This window comes from Dioscorea cayenensis, chromosome 4 (genome assembly GCF_009730915.1).
Source record: "Dioscorea cayenensis subsp. rotundata cultivar TDr96_F1 chromosome 4, TDr96_F1_v2_PseudoChromosome.rev07_lg8_w22 25.fasta, whole genome shotgun sequence".
Classification (NCBI taxonomy): Eukaryota; Viridiplantae; Streptophyta; class Magnoliopsida; order Dioscoreales; family Dioscoreaceae; genus Dioscorea; species Dioscorea cayenensis.
The window spans coordinates 13502410-13514317 of record NC_052474.1 but is presented as its reverse complement, the minus strand read 5'-3'; the positions used below and the strand labels follow the sequence as shown (position 1 = coordinate 13514317).

At 36.3% G+C, this 11908-nt stretch overlaps 1 pseudogene; it reads right to left on the bottom strand.

Moving 5' to 3' along the window:
* Positions 1-2673: 2673 nt before the first annotated feature.
* Positions 2674-11200, bottom strand: LOC120258708 (annotated as a pseudogene).
* Positions 11201-11908: the final 708 nt, after the last annotated feature.

Below are 11908 nucleotides of genomic sequence, written 5' to 3'. Positions count from 1 at the left end.
AGAAATAGGGTTTATGGCCAGGATCCCTAGAGCTACTTGCGACTTTACGCAGTATGAGATGTTGGGAAGTAGAGTTGATTTCTACAGGGCATAGTGTAGAGTTAGTCATGGTTGACCTTAGGTTTCGACCATGCTTATCTTAGGATGTCCATGACTCATTGACATTAGTTAGGAAGCATAATAGATGTTTTGCTTGAAAGCGATAATCTAAGCGAGAACAATATCAAAGTACCCACTTAACATAAATTGTCTTTCCTCTCATATTTGTGCCTCTCTTTCTATTTCTTTTATTTTTGTCTACATTATATCTTATCAGCAATCATTTATTAAGCATCTTCCAGCAGTTAAGTAGCAATCACGGTGTTTCTATTTCTTATTCCCTATGGATCGATACTCACAGGATTTATTACTTGACAAACCCATTGCACTTGCGGGTCCACATAGGGGTGTATCGGTTGAGCATCATTTATGCATTTTCATTCATTTCTAAGTTCATGTATATCCTTGAGCATATATAGCCTGTATTAGACATGGATCTATTAGTGTGTTTAAAACTCTATAAATAGTTTACATGTATTTCTCTAATTTTCTTGGAAATTTTGTTGTACTTGGCAACTGTACATTTCTTGAAGTTTATTGCTCGGGTCGTATTGTTGATGCTCCTTGCGTACTTTTTGAACATACATATGTATATATTTTTGTTCCTTGTTAGAATTTAAGTTTTGTCATCCATTGTTATTTCGAGGGATTTGCGTGGCGTGGATGTCTTCCTCGGGTTACTTGTTGTATCGCGTCAACAGGCCCAGCGAGGGGCATTACATTCTTCCTTGGTGAAATATTATGGAAGCCTTAACCTTATTACGTTGCTCAGAACTCACAAGATTCAACAAATTTGAAACTACTACATTCCCCAACACGTATTCTAATTTCTAATGTTAGACCACAACAAACATTCTTTCTGGGGACCGGGTTGATTCTTTTTCTTTTTTTTTTTTTTTTTGCCAGATGATCGACTAGGCAGCTAAGAAGGCGAGGGGCATCACAAACCTCGGTGGAGCGAGTGGAGGCAGGAGCGGCGTGCACTTTCATCTGGGCACTAAGGACCGCCCTTTTTACAAACACCTCTCACATTCTCGGAAAATGTTACCGTCACCCGTAATTGAACTCTCACCCATTTTGTAAGCATTACAATGGAACGTAGGCTGGAAGTATACCACTTGATGGGTGGTACTTTGAGTTGATTCTATACAAATAAACAAAGGTGGGGAGGCGTACCATGAGACCTTCCATGAAAAGCTAAAATTTGGGATCTACTTTCCTTCTCTAAAAAGTACACTGCCACCTCTCAAGTCTCTAAAGGGTATTTTGCCTTCCTATTTAAAATCCAATAAACAACCTGGCAAATTTTATTAGCATTTGAAGAAGGATGCCTGCCACGTATTTGGGTTAACTCCTATCAATTTTAACTTTGAAATCCAATTTCAATCCATTTATCTACCAAGTAAAAGAGTGATAGCCATGGGTTTGAATGGTGGTCTCCACATAATCAAGAGTTATGAGAATTCTCAAGTTTTAAATCCATGGTATTAACAAAGTGGACTTTAAATTCAAAGGTAGTTCAAGCCAGGGATTGGTCACACATTTGAATAGCAAGGAATACAATGGCTGATCCAAAGATTAGACAAAATAAACATTGGAATTTTATTTAAGGCCCGTTGATATTTCAAGTGAAAAATAACCCTAAAATTTATTTGAACCATTCCAGATTATAACCAACCATGTTGGACATATCAACCTACTTGTGAACCACTTTGCAAAAATCAAAAACTTTAGATCATTTACTCTATTTAAAAATATATATTATTAAAAAATACTTAAAGGCAAAATTAGGATGGACATAGGGTTGAGGGTCCTCAGTTTCCCTCAAGCATGAGGACTCGAATGAAATCTCCTGAATCACATAGCAGACGGGGAATGCTCTCTCAGGGACTACGCCCTAAATAAGGTGGTTCCACACCCACGAAATAAAAGTATATTTATATATAATTCTTTATACGCTTGTATGGATTAACATTGACTAAAAAATAATAGATTTAAAAACAATAAATATCAAACTCACAGTCGCACCTCAATTTTCTTTTTTTTTTTTTTTAACTAGAAGAAATCGGGCAGGGATCAACCCGGGCAATAAAGGGCTTCCTCTTCTTTGGTCCTTAATCCTTGGCAGGGACGAGAATCCTTACCCTAGACTTGAAGTAAGTGTAAAGAAACCTACCTGCCTTTGCCCATATTGCATGGTTAAGTAAAATTTCTTTTTACTCTAGATTCTTTTATATTAAATTTTAAAAAATAATAATAATAATTTTTAGAATGACCAATAAAAAAAAAAAGATTCTGAAAAATTGAGGCAGTGACAGGTAAAAATTGATAGTCCAAACCAACTAAACTCGATCTTACTTGAACATACATATCTATTTATCACCAAGCATTAAGTTAAATCTTAATTTTAATTACATTTTCTGTGCATGAATACTAAAATTACTTGAAAATTAGGATTACATTGAAATCACATAATGATGTCCAAAACAACCTAGTTTGTTCAATTTTAAAATATAATTAAATGTGATTAAACGCCCGCAACATGACAATTTAAAATTCATCAAAGAAGGTTGAGGTTCATGTTACAGTTCCAAAATGAGCTTTGGAAATCTAGGTCGCTCTGCATCAGGATGGATCAGCATTATGCCATCCTTTTGTGCATCAATTATGTTCATGAACTCATCAAACTCCTTACATGCATATCACAGCACTTCCACTGCAAGAAAAATGTATAGGAGATCTTTTATGTATTAAAAGGAAACAATATAGACCTTGTTAACTAAGTTAACAGTGACAACTTACCCCTCTGATTCTGTCATAGGCCAGGTGGCCTGGATGGTACTCACATTGGTTCGTGGTTATCCTTCTCTTTTGAAGATCTTTCCACATCCTTTGTTTTGGCGGGTCTGGATTTCATTCAGATCGATCTTCTTCTTAACTGGAGCAGGTTTATCCTTCACTATCATCTTTGAATTGGGAAGCAATACTTATTGGTTTGAAGGTTTGTTTTGTGATCCTTGACAGACAATGTTTGGGTGAAAACATGAACTCCTAAACCAGTTGACAGCCTACAATTCCTGCATATTAACGCAGAAGAGACAATTCTATTTCATTCGATTATATGGTAGGGGGTGAAGTAGTGTACCATGATCTGAGCAAAAGAAACCTTGAGCATCTTGAACAAAGTATCATTATTCTTTTTGTCGAAACTGGTACAATTGGCTTTGGAGGCTTGGAGATTGTCTGTTAAGTACTGGTTTTTCAGTAGTATGCTTGCCTGTCTTGCATCTGAAAGGGAAAGAATAATTGAGCCAGTCAGGAAGGCAAGAGTTCTTTTAGTAAACAAGACAGCCATGATGCAATCCCAGATGCAAAACGGTCACAGTCTATCTTAAAGAAGTAAACCATCAGCGTATTTTAAGAATGAAACCAAAACACCCGATGCCCTGTAAAATGTAGTACATATAAAGGTCAGAGGTGCCAAGTTGGATTTGCAAAACATGATTCATGAGCAAATCAAATAGGATTAATGCAAGTCCATGAAATTTTATTATATCCAAGTAAGGTCTTCCCTTTGTGTATTTATGAAGAAAGGTAAACATAGTAATCAAGATACTCTCCTTCAGTTTAATAATACATAGTAGTGACAAAATTTACATACCCTGGAATAATAAAAATAGCCAGAGTAGGTGGCTCCTCTGCTTTTAACAGCTCCATTCTTTCATACGATCATGAAAAATAGGCTGGCAAGTTGTATTATATATTATTCTCATTTGGAATTTTGTATCATACTCCCCAAAGAATAGTTCACACAATCAGAACTTGACTTACCCCTGATGTGTGGATGAAGTGGCAAAGTGAGAAAGAGAACGGGGAGCACACCACACCATCAAAAATGGTCAGTTTGAAAATATTAAGTAGAGCCATATTTCAAATATGTGCAATTACCGCTGGGTTTCTAGTGAAATATCAGAAGACTGAGTATAGATCATAAGATAATCAAGTAGAATGAGATTAATATACATATTAATACCAATCTATCGATTAGAAAATAAAATGAGTTGTTTAAGGGAAAAATAAAATGCATAGAATGTGAAAGATTGAACAACTTGTCCTTTTGAAGTCATACTGACAGAAAATCCTTTGTCATGTTTATGGAGATAGGAGATTGGAGATGGAAGAGATAAAAGGTCGCAATGCACACATTTTCAAAAGATAGGTCCAAATGGAGATAATTTTTGGCCATTTATGGCAAAGCTCTCCCTTCAAGCTACACTATTAGAAAGTAAACCGAGCATTATCAGTGACAATGAGCGAGAAAATTTGAGATGTTTTGGTATAGATTATAATAGTCTACAAAGCATAATAAATCAATATGCTTTCCACTGAACAGGTCATCGGTTTGAGTTTATAATACCTTTTTCCCATGATTAGCTTCAAAAAGCATTAAAAATTTCAGAATATTTGTGTCGAGAAATGTTTATATAGGTTGGCTAACAAAGTCCATTAGTGATAACATAAGTTCATTAAGTCCAAAAGAACAAATTAAACTAAGTTAATTTCAGGATGATTGAAAGACCATACAATGTATGATGATCAGAACATCAAGCATCCTCCTCCTGTAGACAAAATAAAAGTTTCCCATTACCAAAACAATTGAATTAAAATCAGTTTTGCCGATTGAGATGGCAATAATTGTAACTATCTGATCTGACAAGGTGGTTTTGACATCTCTAATGAAGGAAAATCACAGTTTTCCTTGTTCTTTTCTTTTCATTTGGCTATCCATCATATTTTCTTCTTACCATCAATCACATGAGCTTTCCCTAACACATTTTTCCTGCTACAATCAAGTAGTAAATCAAGCATTAACAATGAGAATGATGGAAAAATTTTTGAGATGTTTAGTGAGAATTACAATAGTCTAGAAAGTATAATGAATCAATATGCTTTTACGAACGATCTGAGTCTTGAGTTTTATAAATTTTTTCTGCTTACGATGGCTTCAAAAAGCTAAGCACATTCAGAATATTTAATATCAGAGATGTCAATATAGGTCAGCTAAAGGTGTGATCACAAAAAGTTCATAGCGAATAAGAACAATTCAACTAGCTGAATTACAGGATGATGGAAAGGACCATACAAAATATGTTGATCAGACCTCAGCATCTCACTCTCACTAAAGACAAAACAAAGTTTCCTATTACACAACAATTGGAACTTAACTTAAAAATAGTTTGGCAATTCAATGTCTGATAATTATAACCGTCCTTGGTGACAAAAGTGGCTTTTGACTACCAAATGAAAATCACAGTTTTTCCCCTATTCTTTTTCTTTTCATTTGGCTATCATTATTTTTCTTCATCATCAATCACAAGAAAGAGCTTTTCCTTTTTCTACACTTTTTCCTTCCCTCAATCAAAAGCATGGTCCAGAAGCTGTCTATCTTCTTAGACAAGTCTCAATTCCAAATGCAACGTTGGGCTTAAGTAGGAGTGGAGGAAAAAGCTTTCGGTTTCTCGTGCCTTGGATAAATGAAGAAAACAATATCGATACGAAAACAAGAATTATCCTTTGCATGCTATCTCATTTTCCTTCTACCAAACTATGGCGAACAAATCAAAATCAAAATCAGGTGAAAACTGCTGAATTTATCTCAAAAATCAGAAAGAAAACACAGAAACCTTTGATTTAGGACGCAAACGCAATTGAAGCCATAGAACAAAAAGTAAAAGCATAGGAAAGCAAGAGATCGAATGGGAAAAGGAGGAACATTACAGAGTCGTGGTAGCGGCATGACCATCGACGTTATCCTCCTCAGTGAAGAGGCATCGCATCCGATCCTCTGGCACCGAACTGCGCCAAACCTTCTCCATCCCGAGCTCTCTTTCAAATCTCTTTGAACTCTTTTCTCTCAAATCTAGAGACATCTTGCCTGCTTTATGGGCTATGGGAATCCAGAAACGAGGCCTTCAATGCTTGAGCTTTTGCACATAGATCCATCAATACTTGCCAACTAACCATTTTTTAATAATTTTTGTCATTTATATTTAATGACCATATCGTATAATTTCTAATATGGTTTATGTGGCTGACTAAGAGTTCCACTTATAGGAAAATTCCTTTTATGGGCTATGGGAGTTTCATTCTTCAGTTGTCCTCTAGGTTTTAGTTTTCACAAAGTCCACTCTTTTAATGTTTCGTTCTCTTGATCCTCATTGTCAAAGCTATGGGTTATTGGCACGTGAAATGGCTTGCTCTTGCCAACTCAAAAAGCAAACATTGGAGGTTTTCCTCAAGTCAAATCGCCTAGGAGAAAGGAAAAAGGTAATCCCGAAAAGCTATCTCAATTTTCGGACCGTTTTCGTATGTAAGTCTGCTTTTTCTTCGTTTTATTCTTCTTCATCTTAGTCTTTGAAGCTCTCATTTTTGTCCCTCGCTAGGTTCTGTGCTCTTTATATTTGTGCACCTTCTTGAGGGGCCCGAGAAAAGAGCTTTGTTAGGTTTGTCATTATCTCTCTGTTTTTATTCTCCATCACAGAGGCCAGAAGTAGTAGGAAAGCTTTTAAGGTTCTTCATCTGCATCTTTTATACTAAGTAACAACCGATAACCTTTGTAACTTTTTCCAAATTCCATGTAGAGTGTTCATAATCAATGGAAACCTTTTGTGACGTGGCACAATACAAAAGGAGACGTATGCTTCAATTCGCTACTGCCTGAGTTCATGGGAAAGCGGTAATGGGTGACATGCTAGGTGGCGATGAGCGCTGGAGCGAGTTCTAGGGTCAGGTGGAGTTCGTGATAGCAGCTCGTGCAAGACGCTTTGCCCTGAATTAAGTGGGATGCTAACTTTTCGCGCATGTACCATATACATCACTGCTTTCAAACATTTACAAGGCACAGCCGTCGACATGCCTTGAGAACACAAGTGTGTGTCCAATGGATGGCAGCTTTCGAGACTCCATTGATTCCATTGTGTAATATGATGATAATTATTGCCGGTTATCTTTCATTTTGTAGAGATGATAATCGCACCCCTACCAACAGGTATACCCATCAGCATGCACGTATCGTGCACTGGTCGAAGAGGGTAAAGAGGTAGTACCCTCTTTGACGGTGCTGAGGCTCAAATAAATGTATTACCGGTTATTTTTGGTCGGGACTCTGCACGTCGAGATGAGAATATGTCCCCTACCCTACGTTACCCTTTATCCATTGAGTGGGTATGGTAAAACCCATACCCCCTCACTATCATATATATATGTATATATAATTTTTATTAAGTTAAACATTTACCCACAATTTAGTAATTTACCTAAAATCTATTTTCATGGTGATTAATTTGAAAATAATATTTTAAATTTTCTCTTAATATATTATTTTGAATTTTATTTAATTTTTATATTTATATCTAATAGAGCATAATATTATTAAAATTGAATTTTGAATATATATTAAGAATCATAATTAAATTATTAAACATTATAAAACAAATATAAAACATTAATGCTCATAATAATTTATTCGAGTAAATTATAGAAACATCCTAAAAATAAGATGCTATTAAGAGAAATTAATTGGATATATAAATTAATCAATTAATTTACAAACTTACGAGAATTACTTAATTTATAATTGCACTTCAATTTTAAAAATCTCACTTGACATTTATAAAAATTTGAAACTATATAAAAATATAAATTGTAGATATATGAAAAATTTAAAACAAAAACTAAGATAGTTAAACTTAAAGCAATAAAGGTAGAAAGTCACGAGTTCAAGATTAAATAAATGTCAATGAAAATCAATCAACTTATTATCTTATATAAAGCAATTTGTTACATATAATTTTTATATGATTATATGATTTAAGATAAACAAATATATATCAACTTGTAATTTTTGAATTTATGACCAGTGTTTAAACATTTTATTGTAATGGATTATTATTATTAGTAAAATTTTAAATTTAATTACGTAATTTGAATATCGGGTAGCGTGCACCGGGAGTATACCCACGTCATAGCTGAGTTAGGTAAGAGTATGATTTTTACCCTAGAGAGTACGGGTAAAAGGTACATGTAAGAGTTTTGACATACCCCGACCGTTGCCATCCCTATTCATTTGTGTTACTCGTGAATTCATCGCGATACATGTTCATTAAATTGGCCTCATGTGTATTGCAATAGTTCTCTTGTTAGTAAACCTTGCTGTACGTGTAATATTATGTGTTTCTGTGCGCAATTATTATTTATTGTGTAACATTACTCGTTCTTGTGTAGGTTTAAAGTTTTTGTGCAATAAACCATGGTATTGATATTGTTCGAAGTTATGCATTGTCATGCAGGGACGCCTTTTCAGCAAGTATGAACGCAAATGTCGAGATATATTTGTCCCAACATCCTCCTCATGGCGGTGTGCTCTGTGATTGTTCGTCTTCACAAACACTTGATGAGTTGACCTTAAAAAGTGTGTCAATGCTTTGACAATGTAAAGCAGTTCAAAGATTGCCTACGGAACAACATTATAAGACAAAATTTTGATTTTACGTTTATAAAAAATGATAAACTTTCGAAAGTTGATCACAACCGCATCTGCCCAGATTGCTAGAGGCATATGCATGCATCGAGAGAGGGAAATGTTGACACCTTCCGGTGAAGACAATGCAAGCAACACACGCATTGCGGTGGAGGCATTGGTACAACAACTCATCCTAAAGCAAGCAAAAATGGGTCTCTCAACGTGTAATGCGAAATTCAGGAGCGACTCATTAAATAGAGCTACTGATTTGCTTCTTTGGGGTATGGAGTTCGCCTACCATATAAGCGTGCTTGGATGGGGGAAAGAGATTAGCATGGGCCGCCATTCATGGTAAGGAGGTTAGTAGCTACGATTTGCTTCTCCTCAGTACTGCGACCCGAAGTGGGTCGGGAGACGAATCGTGATAGTTTGTAATCATTGAGAATGACGGTGAGCGATTTAAATGCGCTTTCTTCTCTTTTCAAGCATGTTTGTTGGGGTTCAAGCCGGGGTGTATGCTATTACTTTTTGTTGATGTAACTCATTTGCTTCGCCAAGTATGGCGGGATCATCAAAGTGCAGCGGTAAAGATAGCAATGAGGGTATCTTCCATGTAGTATTCATTTGCTAGATTGACAATGAAAACTGTGATGATAATTGGACTTGGTTTCTTACTACTCTGGGAAGGCATTGTAGTGGTGAAAGTGATTATGAGGAAGTTATTATATTTATCTCGGATCGATCGAAGGGTCTTGTTAATGTAGATCCTGCGATGTTCCCATCATCGCCAGCATGGTTATTGTCTTCGCCATTTGGAAGCTAACTTTATGAAGGCTAACGGCAGACTTGGGAAAGCATTGAAAGAACAATGTTGGGTAGTAATCGTGAAAATTGCATATGTGTATGCTGCTCTAAAGAGTTCAACGATGTAGTCGTGAACTTGTAGCTATATCGACCAATGCATATGATTGGTTGTTACACAAGTCCCGACATTGATCATTGGTGTAACTATTTGTTCAAGGGTATGCGGTGAGTGCAGATGTACTTTCGAATGTATCGAGTCTTTTAATGCTCGGATCAAAGAGGCAAGACATCTACCGAGTAATGAGCATGGTCGATACTATACAGTAAGATTAATCTATAGTTCAATGTTTAATGTGTATAAATCGATAATAATGTGTAATAATTGCTGTTATTGTGTAAAAACGTCTTTTCCTGTGTAGTTGACAATGGTCATGTGTAGAAATACTAGTTAATATATAATACTTTTAATACATATTTAATATCTGACGTTATTGTGTAAAATAATAGTCTACTATGTATAATTTTTAAGTACATGTATACTATTTTCAAAAATACTGCGTAGTATTTAACGTTAATGGTTGAGATCATGAAATGCTATGTGATGATTACAAAACCTCGTTTTGTAGCAAATTATGTTTATGTTAATTACTAACTCTTAATTGGCTTTTGCACATATGTTAACACGTAGGTTTAAACTTATGAACATACTTGAGTGGCAGTGAAGTGTCCGCCATGTGGGACACTACCTTTGCCCTCGAGAAACGCAAGAAGGTTGAACAAATCATTGAAAGCAGTCGGTATTTGCGGGTGGGCCGATCAAGTGATGACACTTACGAAGTGGTTGACGATCACAATAGTACTGTCAACCTACGCGTCCGGAAGTGCTCCAGCAGGAGATAGGAAGTATATGGACTCCCGTGTAAGCATACAATTGACGCGATTATGCAAACAGACACAAATGTACACTACTATGTTAACGAATATTTTATAGTCGAATGTATCATCGTGCATATGCCGAACCAATATACCCAATCCCTGACAGTGACAAGCCATCCGATGACACCCGTCAACTCGGAATGCGACCACCAATAGCAAAGAAACGACCTGGTCATCCACGAAGAAAAAGGGTCGAGTCACAAGCCTTTGATGTGCGCGATTTACATTGTGGAAGGTGTCACCAAAGTGGACATAATCGACGATCTTGTAATGCAATCATTGCGGACTAGCTATGAAAACTCATTTATGCAGTTATTTTACCTTTTGTCAGAAATTTATACTGTGCAAGTGTAGCTTCGGATGTAGGGAAGCATGTATCTTCTTTGTGTATGTTGACAATCATATTTGCACATGTTTACTTTCTGTTGTAATTGTGTGGTTAATCAGTTTTCTGTGTATTAACGTTTTTTCCTATGCAAGGTTTAACGTTATTATTTAAAAACCAACTCTAATGTATAAAACAATAAATTTCTGTGTACTTAAGTGTGTTATTGTGTATAAAATTGATACTACTGTGTAAAATCTAACTAAGTTGGATTTGTATTTGCGGAGATTGTTAAAATCCTACTAAGTTGGATTCATAAATGATTTAAGTACAAACATTTGCATATTTAGTTCCATATTACAAAAATGTTCTCAACAGTTGTCATCTTTGCCTTTGTTTGCATGTATAGTTTCTTCTGCATTTTTTATGTTCTCCACGTCAAGTTTTGCTTCCGCTACAGCCTCCGCAGTAGCTTCAGCCTCCTGGGGAGTATTAGCGTCGTTAATAGTCTCCATGGCAGATTTTGCATCCGCTGCAGCCTCCACGGTAGGTTCAGCATCCTAGGCAAGTTCAGCGTCGTCGGTAGTCTCCAAGGTAGGTTCTACGTCCAATGTAGCCTCCGCGATAGGTTCAGCATCCTCGGCAGTCTCTACGGCAGGTTCAGTGGTTGCTTCAGTCTACATCTCCCCATCCGTCCCGTCATCCTTCTCCCCACTGGCGTCCTCGAATGTGTCAAAAATATTGCTGACATCGTTAGCCTTTATAATTTTTCACCGGATTCCATCAAGCAATATTCATGACACGTAATGCAATCTCAAATACAAGATATCTCCCACGGGTATGTCCAATCATTCTCCATTTAAAATTTGCTCCATGTAGTGTACGCAAAATGTTGGACAGCTGTTGCTTCCTGGGGGTTGTTGGGGGCAATCACAAACATGCTCTACAGGTAGATCTCTAAATCTGTTGTGGCCCAAATTAATATCTAGACACAGTTCGAAAAGATCCCGATGAAGCATCATATTCCATCATCACTAAGGAGTATATCAAATAAGGAATACTAAGCGTTTGAGAAGAACTTACCATGTCAATGGCATCTGAGTCATACATAGACAACTGAAGTGAAGAGTAGTTCATGTATTTTGAATTCTCCAAGTCAAGTGTCAACAAATGGTAGTGGCCATTGAAAACGATTGGCAACAGGATAATGTCAGCGTTTTTGT